The sequence below is a fragment of the Platalea leucorodia genome, assembly GCF_965183815.1.
Source record: "Platalea leucorodia genome assembly, chromosome: 2".
NCBI lineage: Eukaryota > Metazoa > Chordata > Aves > Pelecaniformes > Threskiornithidae > Platalea > Platalea leucorodia.
In genome coordinates this window covers 133,461,217-133,486,806 of record NC_138824.1, presented here as the reverse complement: position 1 = coordinate 133,486,806, position 25,590 = coordinate 133,461,217, and positions in this window count along the sequence as shown.

Sequence of the window (25,590 nt, the reverse complement as noted above, 5' to 3'; positions counted from 1 at the left end):
ACTAGCTGCCTGCACCCCTCGGTACGGCCGGAGCCCGGCTCAGCAATTGCGAACGTCCAGGGATTCCTCCCACACCAAAGGGGCCAGGACCAAAAGCTCTTGCTGCTCTTCAAGGAGCCAGGCAACCCCATTCACAGCCCCACAAACGCTGGCGCTCTCTCTTGCGAGAGCCTCCCAAAGTCCAATACTAGCTGCCTGCACCCCTCGTTACAGCCAGAGCCCAGCTCAGCAATTGTGAACGTCCAGGGATTCCTGCCACATCAAAGGGGCCAGGACCAAAAGCTCTTGCTGCTCTTCAAGGAGCCAGGCAACCCCATTCACAGCCCCACAAATGCTGGCACTCCCTCTTGCGACAGCCTCCCAAAGTCCAATACTAGCTGCCTGCAGCACCGAGTACAGCCGGAGCCCGGCTCAGCAATTGCGAACGTCCAGGGATTCCTCCCACACCAAAGGTGCCAGGACCAAAAGCTCTTGCTGCTCTTCAAGGAGCCAGGCAACCCCATTCACAGCCCCACAAACGATGGCGCTCTCTCTTGCGACAGCCTCCCAAAGTCCAATACTAGCTGCCTGCACCACCAAGTACAGCCAGAGCCCGGCTCAGCAATTGCGAACGTCCAGGGATTCCTCCCACACCAAAGGTGCCAGGACCAAAAGCTCTTGCTGCTCTTCAAGGAGCCAGGCAACCCCATTCACAGCCCCACAAACGATGGCGCTCTCTCTTACGACAGCCTCCCAAAGTCCAACACTAGCTGCCTGCGCTGCTGAGTACAGCCGGAGCCCGGCTCAGCAATTGCGAACGTCCAGGGATTCCTCCCACACCAAAGGGGCCAGGACCAAAAGCTCTTGCTGCTCTTCAAGGAGCCACGCAACCCCATTCACAGCCCCACAAACGATGGCGCTCTCTCTTGCGACAGCCTCCCAAAGTCCAACACTAGCTGCCTGCACCCCTCGGTACAGCCGGAGCCCGGCTCAGCAATTGCGAACGTCCAGGGATTCCTCCCACACCAAAGGGGCCAGGACCAAAAGCTCTTGCTGCTCTTACAGGAGCCAGGCAACCCCATTCACAGCCCCACAAACGATGGCGCTCTCTCTTTCAAGAGCCTCCCAAAGTCCAATACTAGCTGCCTGCACCAGTGAGTACAGCCAGACCCCGGCTCAGCAACTGCGAATGTCCAGGGATTCCTCCCACACCAAAGGGGCCAGGACCAAAAGCTCTTGCTGCTCTTCAAGGAGTCAGGCAACCCCATTCACAGCCCCACAAACGCTGGCGCTCTCTCTTGCGACAGCCTCCCAAAGTCCAATACTAGCTGCCTGCACCCCTCGGTACAGCCGGAGCCCGGCTCAGGAACTGCGAACGTCCAGGGATTCCGCCCACCCCAAAGTTGCCAGGACCAAAAGCTCTTGCTGCTCTTCAAGGAGCCACGCAACCCCATTCACAGCCCCACAAACGATGGCGCGCTCTCTTTCAAGAGCCTCCCAAAGTCCAATACTAGCTGCCTGTGCCGCTCAGTACAGCTGGAGCCCGGCTCAGCAATTGCGAACGTCCAGGGATTCCTCCCACACCAAAGGGGCCAGGACCAAAAGCTCTTGCTGCTCTTCAAGGAGCCACGCAACACCCTTCACAGCCCCACAAACGATGGCGCTCTCTCTTTCAAGAGCCTCCCAAAGTCCAATACTAACTGCCTGCACCAATGAGTACAGCCGGACCCCGGCTCAGCAATTGCGAACGTCCAGGGATTCCTCCCACACCAAAGGGGCCAGGACCAAAAGCTCTTGCTGCTCTTCAAGGAGCCAGGCAACCCCATTCACAGCCCCACAAACGATGGCGCTCTCTCTTGCAATAGCCTCCCAAAGTCCAATACTAGCTGCCTGCACCACCGAGTACAGCCGGAGCCCGGCTCAGCAATTGCGAACGTCCAGGGATTCCTCCCACACCAAAGGGGCCAGGACCAAAAGCTCTTGCTGCTCTTCAAGGAGCCAGGCAACCCCATTCACAGCCCCACAAACGCTGGCGCTCTCTCTTTCGACAGCCTCCCAAAGTCCAACACTAGCTGCCTGCACCCCTCGGTACAGCCGGAGCCCGGCTCAGCAATTGCGAACGTCCAGGGATTCCTCCCACACCAAAGGGGCCAGGACCAACAGCTCTTGCTGCTCTTCAAGGAGCCAGGCAACCCCATTCACAGCCCCACAAACGCTGGCGCTCTCTCTTGCGACAGCCTCCCAAAGTCCAATACTAGCTGCCTGCACCAGTGAGTACAGCCAGACCCCGGCTCAGCAATTGCGAACGTCCAGGGATTCCTCCCACACCAAAGGGGCCAGGACCAAAAGCTCTTGCTGCTCTTCAAGGAGCCAGGCAACCCCATTCACAGCCCCACAAACGATGGCGCTCTCTCTTGCGACAGCCTCCCAAAGTCCAATACTACCTGCCTGCGCCGCTCGGTACGGCCGGAGCCCGGCTCAGCAACTGCGAACATCCAGGGATTCCTCCCACACCAAAGGGGCCAGGACCAAAAGCTCTTGCTGCTCTTCAAGGAGCCAGGCAACCCCATTCACAGCCCCACAAACGATGGCGCTCTCTCTTGCAATAGCCTCCCAAAGTCCAATACTAGCTGCCTGCACCACCGAGTACAGCCGGAGCCCGGCTCAGCAATTGCGAACGTCCAGGGATTCCTCCCACACCAAAGGGGCCAGGACCAAAAGCTCTTGCTGCTCTTCAAGGAGCCACGCAACCCCATTCACAGCCCCACAAACGCTGGCGCTCTCTCTTTCGACAGCCTCCCAAAGTCCAACACTAGCTGCCTGCACCCCTCGGTACAGCCGGAGCCCGGCTCAGCAATTGCGAACGTCCAGGGATTCCTCCCACACCAAAGGGGCCAGGACCAAAAGCTCTTGCTGCTCTTCAAGGAGCCAGGCAACCCCATTCACAGCCCCACAAACGCTGGAGCTCTCTCTTTCGACAGCCTCCCAAAGTCCAATACTAGCTGCCTGCGCCCTTCGGTACGGCCGGAGCCTGGCTCAGCAATTGTGAACGTCCAGGGATTCCTCCCACACCAAAGGGGCCAGGACCAAAAGCTCTTGCTGCTCTTCAAGGAGCAACGCAACCCCATTCACAGCCCCACAAACGCTGGTGCTCTCTCTTTCAAGAGCCTCCCAAAGTCCAATACTAGCTGCCTGCACCAGTGAGTACAGCCAGACCCCGGCTCAGCAACTGCGAATGTCCAGGGATTCCTCCCACACCAAAGGGGCCAGGACCAAAAGCTCTTGCTGCTCTTCAAGGAGTCAGGCAACCCCATTCACAGCCCCACAAACGCTGGCGCTCTCTCTTGCGACAGCCTCCCAAAGTCCAATACTAGCTGCCTGCACCCCTCGGTACAGCCGGAGCCCGGCTCAGGAACTGCGAACGTCCAGGGATTCCGCCCACCCCAAAGTTGCCAGGACCAAAAGCTCTTGCTGCTCTTCAAGGAGCCACGCAACCCCATTCACAGCCCCACAAACGATGGCGCGCTCTCTTTCAAGAGCCTCCCAAAGTCCAATACTAGCTGCCTGCGCTGCTGAGTACAGCCGGAGCCCGGCTCAGCAATTGCGAACGTCCAGGGATTCCTCCCACACCAAAGGGGCCAGGACCAAAAGCTCTTGCTGCTCTTCAAGGAGCCACGCAACACCCTTCACAGCCCCACAAACGATGGCGCTCTCTCTTTCAAGAGCCTCCCAAAGTCCAATACTAACTGCCTGCACCAATGAGTACAGCCGGACCCCGGCTCAGCAATTGCGAACGTCCAGGGATTCCTCCCACACCAAAGGGGCCAGGACCAAAAGCTCTTGCTGCTCTTCAAGGAGCCAGGCAACCCCATTCACAGCCCCACAAACGATGGCGCTCTCTCTTGCGACAGCCTCCCAAAGTCCAATACTAGCTGCCTGCACCAGTGAGTACAGCCAGACCCCAGCTCAGCAATTGCAAACGTCCAGGGATTCCTCCCACAGCAAAGGGGCCAGGACCAAAACCTCTTGCTGCTCTTCAAGGAGCCACGCAACCCCATTCACAGCCCCACAAACGCTGGCGCTCTCTCTTGCGACAGCCTCCCAAAGTCCAATACTAGCTGCCTGCACCACCGAGTACAGCCGGAGCCCGGCTCAGGAACTGCGAACATCCAGGGATTCCTGCCACACCAAAGGTGCCAGGACCAAAAGCTCTTGCTGCTCTTCAAGGAGCCACGCAACCCCATTCACAGCCCCACAAACGCTGGCGCTCTCTCTTGCGACAGCCTCCCAAAGTCCAATACTAGCTGCCTGCACCCCTCGGTACGGCCGGAGCCCAGCTCAGCAATTGCGAACGTCCAGGGATTCCTCCCACACCAAAGGGGCCAGGACCAAAAGTTCTTGCTGCTCTTCAAGGAGCCAGGCAACCCCATTCACAGCCCCACAAACGATGGCGCTCTCTCTTTCGACAGCCTCCCAAAGTCCAATACTAGCTGCCTGCACCCCTCGGTACAGCCGGAGCCCGGCTCAGCAATTGCAAACGTCCAGGGATTCCTCCCACACCAAAGGTGCCAGGACCAAAAGCTCTTGCTGCTCTTCAAGGAGCCAGGCAACCCCATTCACAGCCCCACAAACGCTGGCGCTCTCTCTTTCGACAGCCTCCCAAAGTCCAACACTAGCTGACTGCGCTGCTGAGTACAGCCGGAGCCCGGCTCAGCAATTGCGAACGTCCAGGGATTCCTCCCACACCAAAGGGGCCAGGACCAAAAGCTCTTGCTGCTCTTCAAGGAGCCAGGCAACCCCCTTCACAGCCCCACAAACGATGGCGCTCTCTCTTTCGAGAGCCTCCCAAAGTCCAATACTAGCTGCCTGCACCCCTCGGTACAGCCGGAGCCCGGCTCAGCAATTGCAAACGTCCAGGGATTCCTCCCACACCAAAGGGGCCAGGACCAAAAGCTCTTGCTGCTCTTCAAGGAGCCAGGCAACCCCATTCACAGCCCCACAAACGATGGCGCTCTCTCTTGCGACAGCCTCCCAAAGTCCAATACGAGCTGCCTGCGCCGCTCGGTACGGCCGGAGCCCGGCTCAGCAACTGCGAACATCCAGGGATTCCTCCCACACCAAAGGGGCCAGGACCAAAAGCTCTTGCTGCTCTTCAAGGAGCCACGCAACCCCATTCACAGCCCCACAAACGATGGCGCTCTCTCTTGCAATAGCCTCCCAAAGTCCAATACTAGCTGCCTGCACCACCGAGTACAGCCGGAGCCCGGCTCAGCAATTGCGAACGTCCAGGGATTCCTCCCACACCAAAGGGGCCAGGACCAAAAGCTCTTGCTGCTCTTCAAGGAGTCAGGCAACCCCATTCACAGCCCCACAAATGCTGGCGCTCTCTCTTGCGACAGCCTCCCGAAGTCCAATACTAGCTGCCTGCGCTGCTAAGTAAAGCCGGAGCCCGGCTCAGCAATTGCGAACGTCCAGGGATTCCTCCCACACCAAAGGGGCCAGGACCAAAAGCTCTTGCTGCTCTTCAAGGAGCCAGGCAACCCCATTCACAGCCCCACAAACGCTGGCGCTTTCTCTTTCGACAGCCTCCCAAAGTCCAACACTATCTGCCTGCGCTGCTGATTACAGCCGGAGCCCGGCTCAGCAATTGCGAACGTCCAGGGATTCCTCCCACACCAAAGGGGCCAGGACCAAAAGCTCTTGCTGCTCTTCAAGGAGCCACGCAACCCCATTCACAGCCCCACAAACGCTGGAGCTCTCTCTTTCGACAGCCTCCCAAAGTCCAATACTAGCTGCCTGCGCCCTTCGGTACGGCCGGAGCCTGGCTCAGCAATTGCGAACGTCCAGGGATTCCTCCCACACCAAAGGGGCCAGGACCAAAAGCTCTTGCTGCTCTTCAAGGAGCAACGCAACCCCATTCACAGCCCCACAAACGCTGGTGCTCTCTCTTTCAAGAGCCTCCCAAAGTCCAATACTAGCTGCCTGCACCAGTGAGTACAGCCAGACCCCGGCTCAGCAACTGCGAATGTCCAGGGATTCCTCCCACACCAAAGGGGCCAGGACCAAAAGCTCTTGCTGCTCTTCAAGGAGTCAGGCAACCCCATTCACAGCCCCACAAACGCTGGCGCTCTCTCTTGCGACAGCCTCCCAAAGTCCAATACTAGCTGCCTGCACCCCTCGGTACAGCCGGAGCCCGGCTCAGGAACTGCGAACGTCCAGGGATTCCGCCCACCCCAAAGTTGCCAGGACCAAAAGCTCTTGCTGCTCTTCAAGGAGCCAGGCAACCCCATTCACAGCCCCACAAACGATGGCGCGCTCTCTTTCAAGAGCCTCCCAAAGTCCAATACTAGCTGCCTGCGCTGCTGAGTACAGCCGGAGCCCGGCTCAGCAATTGCGAACGTCCAGGGATTCCTCCCACACCAAAGGGGCCAGGACCAAAAGCTCTTGCTGCTCTTCAAGGAGCCAGGCAACCCCATTCACAGCCCCACAAACGCTGGCGCTCTCTCTTTCGACAGCCTCCCAAAGTCCAACACTAGCTGCCTGCGCTGCTGAGTACAGCCGGAGCCCGGCTCAGCAATTGCGAACGTCCAGGGATTCCTCCCACACCAAAGGGGCCAGGACCAAAAGCTCTTGCTGCTCTTCAAGGAGCCAGGCAACCCCATTCACAGCCCCACAAACGCTGGCGCTCTCTCTTTCGACAGCCTCCCAAAGTCCAATACTAGCTGCCTGCACCCCTCGGTACAGCCGGAGCCCGGCTCAGCAATTGCGAACGTCCAGGGATTCCTCCCACACCAAAGGGGCCAGGACCAAAAGCTCTTGCTGCTCTTCAAGGAGCCAGGCAACCCCATTCACAGCCCCACAAACGATGGCGCTCTCTCTTGCGACAGCCTGCCAAAGTCCAATACGAGCTGCCTGCACCAGTGAGTACAGCCAGACCCCAGCTCAGCAATTGCTAATGTCCAGGGATTCCTCCCACACCAAAGGGGCCAGGACCAAAAGCTCTTGCTGCTCTTCAAGGAGCCAGGCAACCCCATTCACAGCCCCACAAACGCTGGCGCTCTCTCTTGCGACAGCCTCCCAAAGTCCAACACTAGCTGCCTGCACCCCTCGGTACAGCCGGAGCCCGGCTCAGCAATTGCGAACGTCCAGGGATTCCTCCCACACCAAAGGGGCCAGGACCAAAAGCTCTTGCTGCTCTTCAAGGAGTCAGGCAACCCCATTCACAGCCCCACAAATGCTGGCGCTCTCTCTTGCGACAGCCTCCCAAAGTCCAATACTAGCTGCCTGCGCCGCTCGGTACAGCCGGAGCCCGGCTCAGCAATTGCGAACGTCCAGGGATTCCTCCCACACCAAAGGGGCCAGGACCAACAGCTCTTGCTGCTCCTCAAGGAGCCAGGCAACCCCATTCACAGCCCCACAAACGCTGGCGCTCTCTCTTTCAAGAGCCTCCCAAAGTCCAATACTAGCTGCCTGCGCTGCTGAGTACAGCCGGAGCCCAGCTCAGCAATTGCGAACGTCCAGGGATTCCTCCCACACCAAAGGGGCCAGGACCAAAAGCTCTTGCTGCTCTTCAAGGAGCCACGCAACCCCATTCACAGCCCCACAAACGCTGGCGCTCTCTCTTGCGACAGCCTCCCGAAGTCCAACACTAGCTGCCTGCGCTGCTAAATACAGCCGGAGCCCGGCTCAGCAATTGCGAACGTCCAGGGATTCCTCCCACACCAAAGGGGCCAGGACCAACAGCTCTTGCTGCTCTTCAAGGAGCCAGGCAACCCCATTCACAGCCCCACAAACGCTGGCGCTCTCTCTTGCGACAGCCTCCCAAAGTCCAATACTAGCTGCCTGCACCACCGAGTACAGCCGGAGCCCGGCTCAGCAATTGCGAACGTCCAGGGATTCCTCCCACACCAAAGGGGCCAGGACCAAAAGCTCTTGCTGCTCTTCAAGGAGCCAGGCAACCCCATTCACAGCCCCACAAACGATGGCGCTCTCTCTTGCGACAGCCTCCCAAAGTCCAATACGAGCTGCCTGCGCCGCTCGGTACGGCCGGAGCCCGGCTCAGCAACTGCGAACATCCAGGGATTCCTCCCACACCAAAGGGGCCAGGACCAAAAGCTCTTGCTGCTCTTCAAGGAGCCAGGCAACCCCATTCACAGCCCCACAAACGATGGCGCTCTCTCTTGCAATAGCCTCCCAAAGTCCAATACTAGCTGCCTGCACCACCGAGTACAGCCGGAGCCCGGCTCAGCAATTGCGAACGTCCAGGGATTCCTCCCACACCAAAGGGGCCAGGACCAAAAGCTCTTGCTGCTCTTCAAGGAGCCAGGCAACCCCATTCACAGCCCCACAAACGCTGGCGCTCTCTCTTTCGACAGCCTCCCAAAGTCCAACACTAGCTGCCTGCACCCCTCGGTACAGCCGGAGCCCGGCTCAGCAATTGCGAACGTCCAGGGATTCCTCCCACACCAAAGGGGCCAGGACCAACAGCTCTTGCTGCTCTTCAAGGAGCCAGGCAACCCCATTCACAGCCCCACAAACGCTGGCGCTCTCTCTTGCGACAGCCTCCCAAAGTCCAATACTAGCTGCCTGCACCAGTGAGTACAGCCAGACCCCGGCTCAGCAATTGCGAACGTCCAGGGATTCCTCCCACACCAAAGGGGCCAGGACCAAAAGCTCTTGCTGCTCTTCAAGGAGCCAGGCAACCCCATTCACAGCCCCACAAACGATGGCGCTCTCTCTTGCGACAGCCTCCCAAAGTCCAATACGAGCTGCCTGCGCCGCTCGGTACGGCCGGAGCCCGGCTCAGCAACTGCGAACATCCAGGGATTCCTCCCACACCAAAGGGGCCAGGACCAAAAGCTCTTGCTGCTCTTCAAGGAGCCAGGCAACCCCATTCACAGCCCCACAAACGATGGCGCTCTCTCTTGCAATAGCCTCCCAAAGTCCAATACTAGCTGCCTGCACCACCGAGTACAGCCGGAGCCCGGCTCAGCAATTGCGAACGTCCAGGGATTCCTCCCACACCAAAGGGGCCAGGACCAAAAGCTCTTGCTGCTCTTCAAGGAGCCAGGCAACCCCATTCACAGCCCCACAAACGCTGGCGCTCTCTCTTTCGACAGCCTCCCAAAGTCCAACACTAGCTGCCTGCACCCCTCGGTACAGCCGGAGCCCGGCTCAGCAATTGCGAACGTCCAGGGATTCCTCCCACACCAAAGGGGCCAGGACCAAAAGCTCTTGCTGCTCTTCAAGGAGCCAGGCAACCCCATTCACAGCCCCACAAACGCTGGAGCTCTCTCTTTCGACAGCCTCCCAAAGTCCAATACTAGCTGCCTGCGCCCTTCGGTACGGCCGGAGCCTGGCTCAGCAATTGCGAACGTCCAGGGATTCCTCCCACACCAAAGGGGCCAGGACCAAAAGCTCTTGCTGCTCTTCAAGGAGCCAGGCAACCCCATTCACAGCCCCACAAACGATGGCGCTCTCTCTTGCGACAGCCTCCCAAAGTCCAATACGAGCTGCCTGCGCCGCTCGGTACGGCCGGAGCCCGGCTCAGCAACTGCGAACATCCAGGGATTCCTCCCACACCAAAGGGGCCAGGACCAAAAGCTCTTGCTGCTCTTCAAGGAGCCAGGCAACCCCATTCACAGCCCCACAAACGATGGCGCTCTCTCTTGCAATAGCCTCCCAAAGTCCAATACTAGCTGCCTGCACCACCGAGTACAGCCGGAGCCCGGCTCAGCAATTGCGAACGTCCAGGGATTCCTCCCACACCAAAGGGGCCAGGACCAAAAGCTCTTGCTGCTCTTCAAGGAGCCAGGCAACCCCATTCACAGCCCCACAAACGCTGGCGCTCTCTCTTTCGACAGCCTCCCAAAGTCCAACACTAGCTGCCTGCACCCCTCGGTACAGCCGGAGCCCGGCTCAGCAATTGCGAACGTCCAGGGATTCCTCCCACACCAAAGGGGCCAGGACCAACAGCTCTTGCTGCTCTTCAAGGAGCCAGGCAACCCCATTCACAGCCCCACAAACGCTGGCGCTCTCTCTTGCGACAGCCTCCCAAAGTCCAATACTAGCTGCCTGCACCAGTGAGTACAGCCAGACCCCGGCTCAGCAATTGCGAACGTCCAGGGATTCCTCCCACACCAAAGGGGCCAGGACCAAAAGCTCTTGCTGCTCTTCAAGGAGCCAGGCAACCCCATTCACAGCCCCACAAACGATGGCGCTCTCTCTTGCGACAGCCTCCCAAAGTCCAATACGAGCTGCCTGCGCCGCTCGGTACGGCCGGAGCCCGGCTCAGCAACTGCGAACATCCAGGGATTCCTCCCACACCAAAGGGGCCAGGACCAAAAGCTCTTGCTGCTCTTCAAGGAGCCAGGCAACCCCATTCACAGCCCCACAAACGCTGGCGCTCTCTCTTTCGACAGCCTCCCAAAGTCCAACACTAGCTGCCTGCACCCCTCGGTACAGCCGGAGCCCGGCTCAGCAATTGCGAACGTCCAGGGATTCCTCCCACACCAAAGGGGCCAGGACCAAAAGCTCTTGCTGCTCTTCAAGGAGCCAGGCAACCCCATTCACAGCCCCACAAACGCTGGAGCTCTCTCTTTCGACAGCCTCCCAAAGTCCAATACTAGCTGCCTGCGCCCTTCGGTACGGCCGGAGCCTGGCTCAGCAATTGCGAACGTCCAGGGATTCCTCCCACACCAAAGGGGCCAGGACCAAAAGCTCTTGCTGCTCTTCAAGGAGCAACGCAACCCCATTCACAGCCCCACAAACGCTGGTGCTCTCTCTTTCAAGAGCCTCCCAAAGTCCAATACTAGCTGCCTGCACCAGTGAGTACAGCCAGACCCCGGCTCAGCAACTGCGAATGTCCAGGGATTCCTCCCACACCAAAGGGGCCAGGACCAAAAGCTCTTGCTGCTCTTCAAGGAGTCAGGCAACCCCATTCACAGCCCCACAAACGCTGGCGCTCTCTCTTGCGACAGCCTCCCAAAGTCCAATACTAGCTGCCTGCACCCCTCGGTACAGCCGGAGCCCGGCTCAGGAACTGCGAACGTCCAGGGATTCCGCCCACCCCAAAGTTGCCAGGACCAAAAGCTCTTGCTGCTCTTCAAGGAGCCACGCAACCCCATTCACAGCCCCACAAACGATGGCGCGCTCTCTTTCAAGAGCCTCCCAAAGTCCAATACTAGCTGCCTGCGCTGCTGAGTACAGCCGGAGCCCGGCTCAGCAATTGCGAACGTCCAGGGATTCCTCCCACACCAAAGGGGCCAGGACCAAAAGCTCTTGCTGCTCTTCAAGGAGCCACGCAACACCCTTCACAGCCCCACAAACGATGGCGCTCTCTCTTTCAAGAGCCTCCCAAAGTCCAATACTAACTGCCTGCACCAATGAGTACAGCCGGACCCCGGCTCAGCAATTGCGAACGTCCAGGGATTCCTCCCACACCAAAGGGGCCAGGACCAAAAGCTCTTGCTGCTCTTCAAGGAGCCAGGCAACCCCATTCACAGCCCCACAAACGATGGCGCTCTCTCTTGCGACAGCCTCCCAAAGTCCAATACTAGCTGCCTGCACCAGTGAGTACAGCCAGACCCCAGCTCAGCAATTGCAAACGTCCAGGGATTCCTCCCACACCAAAGGGGCCAGGACCAAAAGCTCTTGCTGCTCTTCAAGGAGCCACGCAACCCCATTCACAGCCCCACAAACGCTGGCGCTCTCTCTTGCGACAGCCTCCCAAAGTCCAATACTAGCTGCCTGCACCACCGAGTACAGCCGGAGCCCGGCTCAGGAACTGCGAACATCCAGGGATTCCTGCCACACCAAAGGTGCCAGGACCAAAAGCTCTTGCTGCTCTTCAAGGAGCCACGCAACCCCATTCACAGCCCCACAAACGCTGGCGCTCTCTCTTGCGACAGCCTCCCAAAGTCCAATACTAGCTGCCTGCACCCCTCGGTACGGCCGGAGCCCAGCTCAGCAATTGCGAACGTCCAGGGATTCCTCCCACACCAAAGGGGCCAGGACCAAAAGTTCTTGCTGCTCTTCAAGGAGCCAGGCAACCCCATTCACAGCCCCACAAACGATGGCGCTCTCTCTTTCGACAGCCTCCCAAAGTCCAATACTAGCTGCCTGCACCCCTCGGTACAGCCGGAGCCCGGCTCAGCAATTGCAAACGTCCAGGGATTCCTCCCACACCAAAGGTGCCAGGACCAAAAGCTCTTGCTGCTCTTCAAGGAGCCAGGCAACCCCATTCACAGCCCCACAAACGCTGGCGCTCTCTCTTTCGACAGCCTCCCAAAGTCCAACACTAGCTGCCTGCGCTGCTGAGTACAGCCGGAGCCCGGCTCAGCAATTGCGAACGTCCAGGGATTCCTCCCACACCAAAGGGGCCAGGACCAAAAGCTCTTGCTGCTCTTCAAGGAGCCAGGCAACCCCCTTCACAGCCCCACAAACGATGGCGCTCTCTCTTTCGAGAGCCTCCCAAAGTCCAATACTAGCTGCCTGCACCCCTCGGTACAGCCGGAGCCCGGCTCAGCAATTGCAAACGTCCAGGGATTCCTCCCACACCAAAGGGGCCAGGACCAAAAGCTCTTGTTGCTCTTCAAGGAGCCAGGCAACCCCATTCACAGCCCCACAAACGCTGGCGCTCTCTCTTGCGACAGCCTCCCAAAGTCCAACACTAGCTGCCTGCACCACTCGGTACAGCCGGAGCCCGGCTCAGCAATTGCAAACGTCCAGGGATTCCTCCCACACCAAAGGGGCCAGGACCAAAAGCTCTTGCTGCTCTTCAAGGAGCCACGCAACCCCCTTCACAGCCCCACAAACGATGGCGCTCTCTCTTTCAAGAGCCTCCCAAAGTCCAATACTAACTGCCTGCACCAATGAGTACAGCCAGACCCCGGCTCAGCAATTGCGAACGTCCAGGGATTCCTCCCACACCAAAGGGGCCAGGACCAAAAGCTCTTGCTGCTCTTCAAGGAGCCAGGCAACCCCATTCACAGCCCCACAAACGATGGCGCTCTCTCTTGCGACAGCCTCCCAAAGTCCAATACTAGCTGCCTGCACCAGTGAGTACAGCCAGACCCCAGCTCAGCAATTGCAAACGTCCAGGGATTCCTCCCACAGCAAAGGGGCCAGGACCAAAACCTCTTGCTGCTCTTCAAGGAGCCACGCAACCCCATTCACAGCCCCACAAACGCTGGCGCTCTCTCTTGCGACAGCCTCCCAAAGTCCAATACTAGCTGCCTGCACCACCGAGTACAGCCGGAGCCCGGCTCAGGAACTGCGAACATCCAGGGATTCCTGCCACACCAAAGGTGCCAGGACCAAAAGCTCTTGCTGCTCTTCAAGGAGCCACGCAACCCCATTCACAGCCCCACAAACGCTGGCGCTCTCTCTTGCGACAGCCTCCCAAAGTCCAATACTAGCTGCCTGCACCCCTCGGTACGGCCGGAGCCCAGCTCAGCAATTGCGAACGTCCAGGGATTCCTCCCACACCAAAGGGGCCAGGACCAAAAGTTCTTGCTGCTCTTCAAGGAGCCAGGCAACCCCATTCACAGCCCCACAAACGATGGCGCGCTCTCTTTCGACAGCCTCCCAAAGTCCAATACTAGCTGCCTGCACCCCTCGGTACAGCCGGAGCCCGGCTCAGCAATTGCAAACGTCCAGGGATTCCTCCCACACCAAAGGTGCCAGGACCAAAAGCTCTTGCTGCTCTTCAAGGAGCCAGGCAACCCCATTCACAGCCCCACAAACGCTGGCGCTCTCTCTTTCGACAGCCTCCCAAAGTCCAACACTAGCTGCCTGCGCTGCTGAGTACAGCCGGAGCCCGGCTCAGCAATTGCGAACGTCCAGGGATTCCTCCCACACCAAAGGGGCCAGGACCAAAAGCTCTTCCTGCTCTTCAAGGAGCCAGGCAACCCCCTTCACAGCCCCACAAACGATGGCGCTCTCTCTTGCGACAGCCTCCCAAAGTCCAATAATAGCTGCCTGCACCCCTCGGTACAGCCGGAGCCCGGCTCAGCAATTGCAAACGTCCAGGGATTCCTCCCACACCAAAGGGGCCAGGACCAAAAGCTCTTGTTGCTCTTCAAGGAGCCAGGCAACCCCATTCACAGCCCCACAAACGCTGGCGCTCTCTCTTGCGACAGCCTCCCAAAGTCCAACACTAGCTGCCTGCACCACTCGGTACAGCCGGAGCCCGGCTCAGCAATTGCAAACGTCCAGGGATTCCTCCCACACCAAAGGGGCCAGGACCAAAAGCTCTTGCTGCTCTTCAAGGAGCCACGCAACCCCCTTCACAGCCCCACAAACGATGGCGCTCTCTCTTTCAAGAGCCTCCCAAAGTCCAATACTAACTGCCTGCACCAATGAGTACAGCCAGACCCCGGCTCAGCAATTGCGAACGTCCAGGGATTCCTCCCACACCAAAGGGGCCAGGACCAAAAGCTCTTGCTGCTCTTCAAGGAGCCAGGCAACCCCATTCACAGCCCCACAAACGATGGCGCTCTCTCTTGCGACAGCCTCCCAAAGTCCAATACTAGCTGCCTGCACCAGTGAGTACAGCCAGACCCCAGCTCAGCAATTGCAAACGTCCAGGGATTCCTCCCACAGCAAAGGGGCCAGGACCAAAACCTCTTGCTGCTCTTCAAGGAGCCACGCAACCCCATTCACAGCCCCACAAACGCTGGCGCTCTCTCTTGCGACAGCCTCCCAAAGTCCAATACTAGCTGCCTGCACCCCTCGGTACAGCCGGAGCCCAGCTCAGCAATTGCGAACGTCCAGGGATTCCTCCCACACCAAAGGGGCCAGGACCAAAAGTTCTTGCTGCTCTTCAAGGAGCCAGGCAACCCCATTCACAGCCCCACAAACGATGGCGCGCTCTCTTTCGACAGCCTCCCAAAGTCCAATACTAGCTGCCTGCACCCCTCGGTACAGCCGGAGCCCGGCTCAGCAATTGCAAACGTCCAGGGATTCCTCCCACACCAAAGGTGCCAGGACCAAAAGCTCTTGCTGCTCTTCAAGGAGCCAGGCAACCCCATTCACAGCCCCACAAACGCTGGCGCTCTCTCTTTCGACAGCCTCCCAAAGTCCAACACTAGCTGCCTGCGCTGCTGAGTACAGCCGGAGCCCGGCTCAGCAATTGCGAACGTCCAGGGATTCCTCCCACACCAAAGGGGCCAGGACCAAAAGCTCTTCCTGCTCTTCAAGGAGCCAGGCAACCCCCTTCACAGCCCCACAAACGATGGCGCTCTCTCTTGCGACAGCCTCCCAAAGTCCAATAATAGCTGCCTGCACCCCTCGGTACAGCCGGAGCCCGGCTCAGCAATTGCAAACGTCCAGGGATTCCTCCCACACCAAAGGGGCCAGGACCAAAAGCTCTTGTTGCTCTTCAAGGAGCCAGGCAACCCCATTCACAGCCCCACAAACGCTGGCGCTCTCTCTTGCGACAGCCTCCCAAAGTCCAACACTAGCTGCCTGCACCACTCGGTACAGCCGGAGCCCGGCTCAGCAATTGCAAACGTCCAGGGATTCCTCCCACACCAAAGGGGCCAGGACCAAAAGCTCTTGCTGCTCTTCAAGGAGCCACGCAACCCCCTTCACAGCCCCACAAACGATGGCGCTCTCTCTTGTGACAGCCTCCCAAAGTCCAATACTAGCTGCCTGCACCCCTCGGTACAGCCGGAGCCCGGCTCAGCAATTGCGAACGTCCAGGGATTCCTCCCACACCAAAGGGGCCAGGACCAAAAGCTCTTGCTGCTCTTCAAGGAGCCACGCAACCCCATTCACAGCCCCACAAATGCTGGCGCTCTCTCTTGCGACAGCCTCCCAAAGTCCAATACTACCTGCGTACACCAGTAAATACAGCAGAGAGCCCGGCTCAGCAATTGCGAACGTCCAGGGATTCCTGCCACATCAAAGGGGCCAGGACCAAAAGCTCTTGCTGCTCTTCAAGGAGCCAGGCAACCCCATTCACAGCCCCACAAACGATGGCGCTCTCTCTTGAGACAGCCTCCCAAAGTCCAACAGTACCTGCCTGCGCCGCTCGGTACGGCCGGAGCCCGGCTCAGCAATTGCAAACGTCCAGGGATTCCTCCCACACCAAAGGGGCCAGGACCAAAAGCTCTTGTTGCTCTTCAAGGAGCCAGGCAACCCCATTCACAGCCCCACAAACGATGGCGCTCTCTCTTGCGACAGCCTCCCAAAGTCCAACACTACCTGCCTGCACCCCTCGGTACGGCCGGAGCCCGGCTCAGCAATTGTGAACGTCCAGGGATTCCTCCCACACCAAAGGGGCCAGGACCAAAAGCTCTTGCTGCTCTTCAAGGAGCCAGGCAACCCCATTCACAGCCCCACAAACGATGGCGCTCTCTCTTTTGACAGCCTCCCAAAGTCCAATACTACCTGCCTGCGCCACTCGGTACAGCCGGAGCCCGGCTCAGCAATTGCGAACGTCCAGGGATTCCTGCCACACCAAAGGGGCCAGGACCAAAAGCTCTTGTTGCTCTTCAAGGAGCCAGGCAACCCCTTTCACAGCCCCACAAACGATGGCGCTCTCTCTTGCGACAGCCTCCCAAAGTCCAATACTACCTGCCTGCACCCCTCGGTACAGCCGGAGCCCGGCTCAGCAATTGCGAACGTCCAGGGATTCCTCCCACACCAAAGGGGCCAGGACCAAAAGCTCTTGCTGCTCTTCAAGGAGCCAGGCAACCCCTTTCACAGCCCCACAAACGATGGCGCTCTCTCTTGCGACAGCCTCCCAAACTCCAATACTAGCTGCCTGCACCCCTCGGTACGGCCGGAGCCAGGCTCAGCAATTGCAAACGTCCAGGGATTCCTCCCACACCAAAGGGGCCAGGACCAAAAGCTCTTGTTGCTCTTCAAGGAGCCAGGCAACCCCATTCACAGCCCCACAAACGCTGGCGCTCTCTCTTTCAAGAGCCTCCCAAAGTCCAATACTAGCTGCCTGCGCTGCTGAGTACAGCCGGAACCCGGCTCAGCAATTGCGAACGTCCAGGGATTCCTCCCACACCAAAGGGGCCAGGACCAAAAGCTCTTGCTGCTCTTCAAGGAGCCAGGCAACCCCATTCACAGCCCCACAAACGCTAGCGCTCTCTCTTGCAACAGCCTCCCAAAGTCCAATACTAGCTGCCTGCACCACCAAGTACAGCCGGAGCCCAGCTCAGCAATTGCGAACGTCCAGGGATTCCTCCCACACCAAAGGTGCCAGGACCAAAAGCTCTTGCTGCTCTTCAAGGAGCCACGCAACCCCATTCACAGCCCCACAAACGATGGCGCTCTCTCTTTCAAGAGCCTCCCGAAGTCCAACATTAGCTGCCTGCGCCGCTCGGTACAGCCGGAGCCCGGCTCAGCAATTGCAAACGTCCAGGGATTCCTGCCACACCAAAGGGGCCAGGACCAAAAGCTCTTGCTGCTCTTCAAGGAGCCAGGCAACCCCATTCACAGCCCCACAAACGATGGCGCTCTCTCTTGCGACAGCCTCCCGAAGTCCAACATTAGCTGCCTGCGCCGCTCGGTACAGCCGGAGCCCGGCTCAGCAATTGCAAACGTCCAGGGATTCCTCCCACACCAAAGGGGCCAGGACCAAAAGCTCTTGCTGCTCTTCAAGGAGCCACGCAACCCCCTTCACAGCCCCACAAACGATGGTGCTCTCTCTTGCGACAGGCTCCCGAAGTCCAATACTAGCTGCCTGCGCCGCTCGGTACAGCCGGAGCCCGGCTCAGCAATAGCGAACGTCCAGGGATTCCTCCCACACCAAAGGGGCCAGGACCAAAAGCTCTTGCTGCTCTTCAAGGAGTCAGGCAACCCCATTCACAGCCCCACAAATGCTGGCGCTCTCTCTTGCGACAGCCTCCCAAAGTCCAACACTAGCTGCCTGCGCTGCTGAGTACAGCCGGAGCCCGGCTCAGCAATTGCGAACGTCCAGGGATTCCTCCCACACCAAAGGGGCCAGGACCAAAAGCTCTTGCTGCTCTTCAAGGAGCCACGCAACCCCATTCACAGCCCCACAAACGCTGGCGCTCTCTCTTGCAACAGCCTCCCAAAGTCCAATACTACCTGCGTACACCAGTAAATACAGCAGAGAGCCCGGCTCAGCAATTGCGAACGTCCAGGGATTCCTGCCACATCAAAGGTGCCAGGACCAAAAGCTCTTGCTGCTCTTCAAGGAGCCAGGCAACCCCATTCACAGCCCCACAAACGATGGCGCTCTCTCTTGCGACAGCCTCCCAAAGTCCAATACTACCTGCCTGCGCCGCTGAGTACAGCCGGAGCCCGGCTCAGCAATTGCGAACGTCCAGGGATTCCTCCCACACCAAAGGGGCCAGGACCAAAAGCTCTTGCTGCTCTTCAAGGAGCCACGCAACCCCCTTCACAGCCCCACAAACGATGGCGCTCTCTCTTGCGACAGCCTCCCAAAGTCCAACACTAGCTGACTGCGCCGCTGAGTACAGCCGGAGCCCGGCTCAGCAATTGCGAACGTCCAGGGATTCCTCCCACACCAAAGGGGCCAGGACCAAAAGCTCTTCCTGCTCTTCAAGGAGCCAGGCAACCCCATTCACAGCCCCACAAACGATGGCGCTCTCTCTTGCGACAGCCTCCCAAAGTCCAACACTAGCTGCCTGCACCCCTCGGTACAGCCGGAGCCCGGCTCAGCAATTGTGAACGTCCAGGGATTCCTCCCACACCAAAGGGGCCAGGACCTAAAGCTCTTGCTGCTCTTCAAGGAGCCAGGCAACCCCATTCACAGCCCCACAAACGATGGCGCTCTCTCTTGCGACAGCCTCCCAAAGTCCAACACTAGCTGCCTGCGCTGCTGAGTACAGCCGGAGCCCGGCTCAGCAATTGCGAACGTCCAGGGATTCCTGCCACACCAAAGGGGCCAGGACCAAAAGCTCTTGCTGCTCTTCAAGGAGCCACGCAACCCCATTCACAGCCCCACAAATGCTGGCGCTCTCTTTTGCGACAGCCTCCCAAAGTCCAATACTAGCTGCCTTCGCTGCTGAGTACAGCCGGAGCCCGGCTCAGCAATTGCGAACGTCCGGGGATTCCTCCCACACCAAAGGGGCCAGGACCAAAAGCTCTTGCTGCTCCTACAGGAGCCAGGCAACCCCATTCACAGCCCCACAAATGCTGGCGCTCTCTCTTGCGACAGCCTCCCAAAGTCCAACACTAGCTGCCTGCGCGGCTCGGTACAGCCGGAGCCCGGCTCAGCAATTGCGAACGTCCAGGGATTCCTCCCACACCAAAGGGGCCAGGACCAAAAGCTCTTGCTGCTCTTCAAGGAGCCACGCAACCCCATTCACAGCCCCACAAACGCTGGCGCTCTCTCTTGCGACAGCCTCCCAAAGTCCAATACTAGCTGCCTGCACCCCTCGGTACGGCCGGAGCCCAGCTCAGCAATTGCGAACGTCCAGGGATTCCTCCCACACCAAAGGGGCCAGGACCAAAAGTTCTTGCTGCTCTTCAAGGAGCCAGGCAACCCCATTCACAGCCCCACAAACGATGGCGCGCTCTCTTTCGACAGCCTCCCAAAGTCCAATACTAGCTGCCTGCACCCCTCGGTACAGCCGGAGCCCGGCTCAGCAATTGCGAACGTCCAGGGATTCCTCCCACACCAAAGGTGCCAGGACCAAAAGCTCTTGCTGCTCTTCAAGGAGCCAGGCAACCCCATTCACAGCCCCACAAACGCTGGCGCTCTCTCTTTCGACAGCCTCCCAAAGTCCAACACTAGCTGCCTGCGCTGCTGAGTACAGCCGGAGCCCGGCTCAGCAATTGCGAACGTCCAGGGATTCCTCCCACACCAAAGGGGCCAGGACCAAAAGCTCTTCCTGCTCTTCAAGGAGCCAGGCAACCCCCTTCACAGCCCCACAAACGATGGCGCTCTCTCTTGCGACAGCCTCCCAAAGTCCAATAATAGCTGCCTGCACCCCTCGGTACAGCCGGAGCCCGGCTCAGCAATTGCAAACGTCCAGGGATTCCTCCCACACCAAAGGGGCCAGGACCAAAAGCTCTTGTTGCTCTTCAAGGAGCCAGGCAACCCCATTCACAGCCCCACAAACGCTGGCGCTCTCTCTTGCGACAGCCTCCCAAAGTCCAACACTAGCTGCCTGCACCACTCGGTACAGCCGGAGCCCGGCTCAGCAATTGCAAACGTCCAGGGATTCCTCCCACACCAAAGGGGCCAGGACCAAAAGCTCTTGCTGCTCTTCAAGGAGTCAGGCAACCCCATTCACAGCCCCACAAACGATGGCGCTCTCTCTTGTGACAGCCTCCCAAAGTCCAATACTAGCTGCCTGCACCCCTCGGTACAGCCGGAGCCCGGCTCAGCAATTGCGAACGTCCAGGGATTCCTCCCACACCAAAGGGGCCAGGACCAAAAGCTCTTGCTGCTCTTCAAGGAGCCACGCAACCCCATTCACAGCCCCACAAATGCTGGCGCTCTCTCTTGCGACAGCCTCCCAAAGTCCAATACTACCTGCGTACACCAGTAAATACAGCAGAGAGCCCGGCTCAGCAATTGCGAACGTCCAGGGATTCCTGCCACATCAAAGGGGCCAGGACCAAAAGCTCTTGCTGCTCTTCAAGGAGCCAGGCAACCCCATTCACAGCCCCACAAACGATGGCGCTCTCTCTTGAGACAGCCTCCCAAAGTCCAACAGTACCTGCCTGCGCCGCTCGGTACGGCCGGAGCCCGGCTCAGCAATTGCAAACGTCCAGGGATTCCTCCCACACCAAAGGTGCCAGGACCAAAAGCTCTTGCTGCTCTTCAAGGAGCCACGCAACCCCATTCACAGCCCCACAAACGATGGCGCTCTCTCTTTCAAGAGCCTCCCGAAGTCCAACATTAGCTGCCTGCGCCGCTCGGTACAGCCGGAGCCCGGCTCAGCAATTGCAAACGTCCAGGGATTCCTGCCACACCAAAGGGGCCAGGACCAAAAGCTCTTGCTGCTCTTCAAGGAGCCACGCAACCCCCTTCACAGCCCCACAAACGATGGTGCTCTCTCTTGCGACAGGCTCCCAAAGTCCAATACTAGCTGCCTGCGCCGCTCAGTACAGCCGGAGCCCGGCTCAGCAATAGCGAACGTCCAGGGATTCCTCCCACACCAAAGGGGCCAGGACCAAAAGCTCTTGCTGCTCTTCAAGGAGTCAGGCAACCCCATTCACAGCCCCACAAATGCTGGCGCTCTCTCTTGCGACAGCCTCCCAAAGTCCAATACTAGCTGCCTGCGCTGCTAAGTAAAGCCGGAGCCCGGCTCAGCAATTGCGAACGTCCAGGGATTCCTCCCACACCAAAGGGGCCAGGACCAAAAGCTCTTGCTGCTCTTCAAGGAGCCAGGCAACCCCATTCACAGCCCCACAAACGCTGGCGCTCTCTCTTGCGACAGCCTCCCAAAGTCCAATACTACCTGCGTACACCAGTAAATACAGCAGAGAGCCCGGCTCAGCAATTGCGAACGTCCAGGGATTCCTCCCACACCAAAGGGGCCAGGACCAAAAGCTCTTGCTGCTCTTCAAGGAGCCAGGCAACCCCATTCACAGCCCCACAAACGATGGCGCTCTCTCTTGCGACAGCCTCCCAAAGTCCAATACTAGCTGCCTGCGCCGCTGAGTACAGCCGGAGCCCGGCTCAGCAATTGCGAACGTCCAGGGATTCCTCCCACACCAAAGGGGCCAGGACCAAAAGCTCTTGCTGCTCTTCAAGGAGCCACGCAACCCCATTCACAGCCCCACAAACGATGGCGCTCTCTCTTGCGACAGCCTCCCAAAGTCCAACACTAGCTGACTGCGCCGCTGAGTACAGCCGGAGCCCGGCTCAGCAATTGCGAACGTCCAGGGATTCCTCCCACACCAAAGGGGCCAGGACCAAAAGCTCTTCCTGCTCTTCAAGGAGCCAGGCAACCCCATTCACAGCCCCACAAACGATGGCGCTCTCTCTTGCGACAGCCTCCCAAAGTCCAACACTAGCTGCCTGCACCCCTCGGTACAGCCGGAGCCCGGCTCAGCAATTGTGAACGTCCAGGGATTCCTCCCACACCAAAGGGGCCAGGACCTAAAGCTCTTGCTGCTCTTCAAGGAGCCAGGCAACCCCATTCACAGCCCCACAAACGATGGCGCTCTCTCTTGCGACAGCCTCCCAAAGTCCAACACTAGCTGCCTGCGCTGCTGAGTACAGCCGGAGCCCGGCTCAGCAATTGCGAACGTCCAGGGATTCCTCCCACACCAAAGGGGCCAGGACCAAAAGCTCTTGCTGCTCTTCAAGGAGCCACGCAACCCCATTCACAGCCCCACAAACGATGGCGCTCTCTCTTTCAAGAGCCTCCCAAAGTCCAATACTAGCTGCCTGCGCCGCTCGGTACAGCTGGAGCCCGGCTCAGCAATTGCGAACGTCCAGGGATTCCTCCCACACCAAAGGGGCCAGGACCAAAAGCTCTTGCTGCTCTTCAAGGAGCCACGCAACCCCATTCACAGCCCCACAAACGATGGCGCTCTCTCTTGCAACAGCCTCCCAAAGTCCAATACTACCTGCGTACACCAGTAAATACAGCAGAGAGCCCGGCTCAGCAATTGTGAACGTCCAGGGATTCCTGCCACACCAAAGGGGCCAGGACCAAAAGCTCTTGCTGCTCTTCAAGGAGCCACGCAACCCCATTCACAGCCCCACAAATGCTGGCGCTCTCTTTTGCGACAGCCTCCCAAAGTCCAATACTAGCTGCCTTCGCTGCTGAGTACAGCCGGAGCCCGGCTCAGCAATTGCGAACGTCCGGGGATTCCTCCCACACCAAAGGGGCCAGGACCAAAAGCTCTTGCTGCTCTTCAAGGAGCCAGGCAACCCCATTCACAGCCCCACAAATGCTGGAGCTCTCTCTTGCGACAGCCTCCCAAAGTCCAACACTAGCTGCCTGCGCGGCTCGTTACAGCCGGAGCCCGGCTCAGCAATTGCGAACGTCCAGGGATTCCTCCCACACCAAAGGGGCCAGGACCAAAAGCTCTTGCTGCTCTTCAAGGAGCCAGGCAACCCCATTCACAGCCCCACAAACGCTGGCGCTCTCTCTTGCGACAGCCTCCCAAAGTCCAATACTAGCTGCCTGCACCACCAAGTACAGCCAGAGCCCGGCTCAGCAATTGCGAACGTCCAGGGATTCCTCCCACACCAAAGGGGCCAGGACCAAAAGCTCTTGCTGCTCTTCAAGGAGCCAGGCAACCCCATTCACAGCCCCACAAACGATGGCGCTCTCTCTTGCGACAGCCTCCCAAAGTCCAACACTAGCTGCCTGCGCTGCTGAGTACAGCCGGAGCCCGGCTCAGCAATTGCGAACGTCCAGGGATTCCTCCCACACCAAAGGGGCCAGGACTATAAGCTCTTGCTGCTCTTCAAGGAGCCAGGCAACCCCATTCACAGCCCCACAAACGATGGTGCTCTCTCTTGCGACAGCCTCCCAAAGTCCAATACTAGCTGCCTGCACCCCTCAGTACAGCCGGAGCCCGGCTCAGCAATTGCGAACGTCCAGGGATTCCTCCCACACCAAAGGGGCCAGGACCAAAAGCTCTTCCTGCTCTTCAAGGAGCCAGGCAACCCCATTCACAGCCCCACAAACGATGGCGCTCTCTCTTGCGACAGCCTCCCAAAGTCCAACACTAGCTGCCTGCACCCCTCGGTACGGCCGGAGCCCGGCTCAGCAATTGCGAACGTCCAGGGATTCCTCCCACACCAAAGGGGCCAGGACCAAAAGCTCTTGCTGCTCTTCAAGGAGCCACGCAACCCCATTCACAGCCCCACAAATGCTGGCGCTCTCTTTTGCGACAGCCTCCCAAAGTCCAACACTAGCTGCCTGCGCGGCTCGTTACAGCCGGAGCCCGGCTCAGCAATTGCGAACGTCCAGGGATTCCTCCCACACCAAAGGGGCCAGGACCAAAAGCTCTTGCTGCTCTTCAAGGAGCCACGCAACCCCATTCACAGCCCCACAAACGCTGGCGCTCTCTCTTGCGACAGCCTCCCAAAGTCCAATACTAGCTGCCTGCGCCGCTCGGTACAGCCGGAGCCCGGCTCAGCAATTGCGAACGTCCAGGGATTCCTCCCACACCAAAGGGGCCAGGACCAAAAGCTCTTGCTGCTCTTCAAGGAGCAACGCAACCCCATTCACAGCCCCACAAACGATGGCGCTCTCTCTTTCAAGAGCCTCCCAAAGTCCAATACTAGCTGCCTGCGCCGCTCGGTACAGCCGGAGCCCGGCTCAGCAATTGCGAACGTCCGGGGATTCCTCCCACACCAAAGGGGCCAGGACCAAAAGCTCTTGCTGCTCTTCAAGGAGCCAGGCAACCCCATTCACAGCCCCACAAACGATGGTGCTCTCTCTTGCGACAGCCTCCCAAAGTCCAATACTAGCTGCCTGCGCTGCTAAGTAAAGCCGGAGCCCGGCTCAGCAATTGCGAACGTCCAGGGATTCCTCCCACACCAAAGGGGCCAGGACCAAAAGCTCTTGCTGCTCTTCAAGGAGCCAGGCAACCCCATTCACAGCCCCACAAACGATGGCGCTCTCTCTTGCGACAGCCTCCCAAAGTCCAACACTAGCTGCCTGCACCCCTCGGTACGGCCGGAGCCAGGCTCAGCAATTGCGAACGTCCAGGGATTCCTCCCACACCAAAGGGGCCAGGACCAAAAGCTCTTGTTGCTCTTCAAGGAGCCAGGCAACCCCATTCACAGCCCCACAAACGCTGGCGCTCTCTCTTGCGACAGCCTCCCAAAGTCCAACACTAGCTGCCTGCACCCCTCGGTACGGCCGGAGCCCGGCTCAGCAATTGTGAACGTCCAGGGATTCCTCCCACACCAAAGGGGCCAGGACCAAAAGCTCTTGCTGCTCTTCAAGGAGCCAGGCAACCCCATTCACAGCCCCACAAACGATGGCGCTCTCTCTTGCGACAGCCTCCCAAAGTCCAACACTAGCTGCCTGCGCTGCTGAGTACAGCCGGAGCCCGGCTCAGCAATTGCGAACGTCCAGGGATTCCTCCCACACCAAAGGGGCCAGGACCAAAAGCTCTTGCTGCTCTTCAAGGAGCCACGCAACCCCATTCACAGCCCCACAAACGATGGCGCTCTCTCTTGCGACAGCCTCCCAAAGTCCAATACTAGCTGCCTGCGCCGCTCGGTACAGCCGGAGCCCGGCTCAGCAATTGCGAACGTCCAGGGATTCCTCCCACACCAAAGGGGCCAGGACCAAAAGCTCTTGCTGCTCTTCAAGGAGCCACGCAACCCCATTCACAGCCCCACAAACGCTGGCGCTCTCTCTTGCAACAGCCTCCCAAAGTCCAATACTACCTGCGTACACCAGTAAATACAGCAGAGAGCCCGGCTCAGCAATTGTGAACGTCCAGGGATTCCTCCCACACCAAAGGGGCCAGGACCAAAAGCTCTTGCTGCTCTTCAAGGAGCCACGCAACCCCATTCACAGCCCCACAAATGCTGGCGCTCTCTTTTGCGACAGCCTCCCAAAGTCCAATACTAGCTGCCTTCGCTGCTGAGTACAGCCGGAGCCCGGCTCAGCAATTGCGAACGTCCGGGGATTCCTCCCACACCAAAGGGGCCAGGACCAAAAGCTCTTG